At 44.8% G+C, this 4526-nt stretch overlaps 1 long non-coding RNA gene across 1 annotated transcript; it reads left to right on the forward strand.

The window, feature by feature from the left end:
• Positions 1–214: 214 nt before the first annotated feature.
• On the forward strand, positions 215–1373 carry LOC135302051 (uncharacterized). The gene is made up of 3 exons (XR_010363734.1): positions 215–318; positions 627–773; positions 943–1373. It is a non-coding gene; the product is annotated as an uncharacterized LOC135302051 (long non-coding RNA).
• Positions 1374–4526: the final 3153 nt, after the last annotated feature.

A 4526-nucleotide genomic window follows, 5' to 3' on the forward strand; every position in this document is an offset into this window, starting at 1 on the left:
TCACAATTCTTCACCCTCTCTCTGGACTTTTCTCTTGCCTCCAGGCCATATTTTCCCTCACTCCCTCATGTGTGCCAGGTGTGCTGCCTGTGTCCTTCACCCTGGCCTTGCCCTGTGCCATTTTCCATGCCAGCCCTTCCCCCAGGAGCATCATCTCCAATGGTAGCTCTTCCATTAATCCATTAATCCAGACCCACGTGCCATTCCTCACTCTTGCTGGTCTGTGCTGTGCTTCTCACATGCTTTCCTCCCTTTACCTCCATCCTAGAGGTCTTTTCCAACTTCCATGATTCCATGGTTCCTGTGCCCTTGGATGAGGTGAGTGCACAAGCCAACCTCTTTCAACTTTTCATCACAATTAGGCAACAGCAGAGCTCCAGGAGAAGGAAGTCCCGGATCTCTTTGGTGAGAACCAAGGAGCCTGTGGGCAGGAGCACAGGGAAAGCTGAGGGAGCTGCGGAGCTGTTCCTGGGCAGAGTGGGGCTCTGAGTGGAGCACAGGGAGGCTTCCTGCACGGGGTCATGACTGCCCAGTGTGCTTCACTCACCCTCCCACTTCCAGGCACGTTGGCTATGAGGTAGGTGTGATAATTTCCTATTTTATTTCATTCTTGCTGCCACACTTAGATATTCTCAACGTGGATCAGAGCCTGCTGTCTGCTGGACATGACCCTCCCATGGCACATACTCAGAAATGCTGAAGGAAGGTAATAGCAACATCAGTGTCTTTTTCATCAGTGGATCTGGGAGTGCTCCATGAAAGATGCCAGGACAGTATCCTTTCCATGAAGGGGAAGCTGAGACTGTTAAAGGTCTTGTCCAAAGTTACCCAGCAAGCCAGGATTCCAGTGCAGGGATCCTACACTACAGTGCACTCCTCATTGCTGTAGGTCTTTAAACAAAACAGTATGAAACACCTTTTCCTCAATTCTCACCTCCCCAGAATAACAAAAATCACTTTGAAGTCCCAGGGCACATTTCACACATTGCCTGCTGAGAGTCTGCAGCCACGCTCCCCCTGGCCCGGGACCAGCAGGATTGTTCCAAGCTGCAGGGACTGGTGCACGGACAAAAGCCTCTGGCATGGACACACGAGGGTTATTGCAGTTTCAAAAGCCCATATGTGAGTTCTGTTGGCACAATCTGGGCAGGAAATTTCACAAACATGCCAACTTCTCTTTGTAACTTCATCTCTCCTGACAGTGTATGCATGACTCATTCAGACATATCTGTACTCCATACTTCTCTCATTCCTTTTTAATTTGTTTGAACTATGTCTCACTCTACTTTCTTCCAGAGAATGCCATGTCATCTCACCAATACATGGGGAAAAAAGTGACTTTTTTTAAAGAATACAGGGGAAAAAATAGTATTTCAGTGTTTTGGGTGGGGTTTTTTTGGGGTTGTTTTTTTTTTTGGGTTTTTTTTTGTATTTATTTTTTGTGAGTATTATGATGACTGAAATCATCAACAACAATTTTCAAGTCAGCAATCACAAAACCAATTAGGTTAGAAAAGACTGACACAGTCAAGCTCTCTATCTCTTTTATATGATATTTATATATACATACATACAGGTATACACATATATATATATGCACTCAGTTATTCATTACAATCCCTTCTTTTACATCTTCCTTTTCCTAATAAACACATCTCTTTTTTATACCTTTTGGATCACACTGTGGTTTAGGCATGTATTTCTGTTTTCTTAGGGTCTGAAACTGTACAGAGGAGTGCTGGCTGTGGAGTGTGTTACAGCTAGGGAGTTATTAGCAGCAAATTAAGCAAGGATTAATTCCTCACCCCCTCATGTCTTGCAGCAATCCAGATCTGCTTATCTCTTTGGTATGATGGCCTGGCAAAGTACAGGGTGAGCCCTGGCCGTGTCTGTCTGCAGGGCTGAGCAGCAGCTGCAAAAGTGGCCAGGAGGGATCTCAGAATGCCCCAGATCACAAATGGGACATTGGTTTGGGCAGGGGAAGAGGTCTCAGGAGGGACAGTCACTCCAGAGGTGTTGTTTTACAGCTAGAGAAGTGGCTAAAGGTGTACAAGCCTTCCATGGCAACCTCTTGTCTGACTGACTGCCAGAGACAGAAAGTGTTGCCACAACAATAATTAGCATGTATTGCCTAATGGCATTTCTTTTGGAGGTGGATGTTGTCTAGGATTTTGCAGGGAAGAAGCAGGGCTTGGAAAAAGGAATTACAGCTCCTAAATACCCAGCTTAGCCCCTGCTCTCAGAAAGATACCAGAGCATCTGACCAAGCCTGGGCATGGAGCTGGGCCCAGAGGACTGAGGTCCAGTACCTGGTGCTAACTTTTTGCCTTCTTCTGGCCAAGACAGCTCCTGACTCAGTTTCCCTATCTGTACAGCAGTGCTAATTACATGTTTATTCCCTTTGTGAAATGCTTTGAAGCCTACTCATAGTATGTGTCACCTACAGGGCTGGTAATGGCTATTATAATGAAATTAAAATCAAATTATATAGATATATATAGATATAAAATTTGCATATACATAATAATTAAATTAGAATTAAAACTGGTATTAATTTTATTTCATTACTTGAGACAACATACACAACAGTTCCCAGTAAGGCAGAAGACTGCGAGTTTGCTCAGTATAGAGCAAAAATGCAATTAATTTCAAGATGGAGTTCTAGTATAAGCAAACTAACAAAAAAAAGCCTAAGTTGAAGAAAAAGTATCAAGGAATTCCAGGGTTGTTAGTACTTTACTGAGCATTTAAGTTATTTAAGCAGAGGTGCATTTCAGCATTGGTTTGACAATTACATAAAGGTAGAAGTAACAGAGTTCAGTTCTCTGTATCTAACCTGGAGATCCAGATCTGGTTTTGTCTATTTTTTGTCTGTTTTTTTCTGCTTAAGCTCAGCATTACTAATTCAAAATTCAGACAGATGTGTTGACATTTTGTGAAACTGGCAAAAGGTTTGATTCTTCCTTAATTTAAGTGGCTGTTGGCCGCCAGTCAGAGGGAGCTTTACTCTTTCCCACTGGTTTGCAGTATAAGACTAGTTCAAGCTTTGCATTAATTTGAAACCTCTTTCCTAAAACTTTAACTACCAGTAGTTGTTCAATTTAATAAGAAGAAACTGAAGTGACATGTGAGACAGGTTGATTTATTTGTGACTCAGATTGTCTGGGAACATGGTCTCCAAAAAAGAAAAGGAAAAACATTAACATAATGAAGCAATGTCAGATGCAGGACACAGTTCTCAGGCTGAAGATGGAGTGAGTTGCATTTCCAATTTACCAACACATCAGTCACCTCTGTTTCAGAGGCACTGTGACATTGAATGAGTTTTTCTCCCTAACAGGGCACTGGATGTATGACAAAAATTAGGGTTAGAACCAGAAATGGATTTATCTGTTTAATGCCTAATTTCCATTAATTTCAGTCAGAATGCAACTTTTGCTTAAAATGTTCAACTTTTTTTTCTTTTTTTTTTTTTAATTGCTCTGGCAAGTTCATCAAACCCCATCCTCCAGTGGGCACCTTCATCAAATCCCATCCTCCAGTGTTCATCTTCCCTTCCAACCCCTCCCCAGCAAGCCTGTGAAGGGCCACAGTCAGTGCTAACAGACTGTGGGACTCCCTTTTTGCAGTCACCCCCTAAATGTCCCCTCAGCAGTGGGTTTTCTAAGCCCAGACCCCACCACAATGCTCCTCCAGCTTTGCAAGCCTGGGATTTGTGCAGAAATTGGGCACAGCGAGCACAGGAGGATGGCCATGCTGAGGTCTCACTCTGAAATGAAAGGTCTGTGGTTTGTACCACCCAGGCTCCAGGGCTGAGCCCTTCCCACTTTCTGGGTGTCACCTGAAGGATCTGGGCAGCAGCAGTGCACAAAAAGCCTTCTCCAAGAGCAGGCAGAGAGAGCTCAGCTGGGCTTGGCTGCAGCTCTCACAAGTTATTTGGAGAACACCTGCCATGTTTAGAAAGATGCCCTCAGCCCACCTGCCTTCACATGCCTCTCATTTTGTGTACAAGAGGTGCTGTGAAATCACACCAGGTCTGAGCTCTCAATAAAGACAGCACAGCTCCCACAGTCACAGCCTGAAGGTTGCTGTTCCTTCAGGAGAAGCTCCTGACACGTTTGTCTCTTTGTGCTGAGCCAGCAATCCCCATTGCTCTTTGCCGTGTGATTGAATAAATTACTGCTCTGTGGAAACTGTGCCTGGTGCACATCCCCAGCTCAGTAGCTGGGGGAAAACTGGTGCTGATTTAGGTTATGTGCTGCAAGGAGATAAAGAAGTCCCTGCACTTCTCGTGTAGACACGAGAGCTCTGCCCCCACCTGCAGTTTATTTCTACTGTGTTGTGGCTGAAGGTGTGTTAGAGCCCCAAATCAAAGCTGGAACTCTCAGCTGTGGATGCTGCAGAGAAAACTGTGTGTGCCACCCAGTCCCAGTGTACCTAAATAAGCAAGAAAGTCACCAGGAGGAAGGCAGGACTGCACAGGCTGGGCCTTGGGGCTGAGCTGCACTGCTGCAAGGTCCTTGGCA

Source organism: Passer domesticus, chromosome 6, assembly GCF_036417665.1.
Source record: "Passer domesticus isolate bPasDom1 chromosome 6, bPasDom1.hap1, whole genome shotgun sequence".
Classification (NCBI taxonomy): Eukaryota; Metazoa; Chordata; class Aves; order Passeriformes; family Passeridae; genus Passer; species Passer domesticus.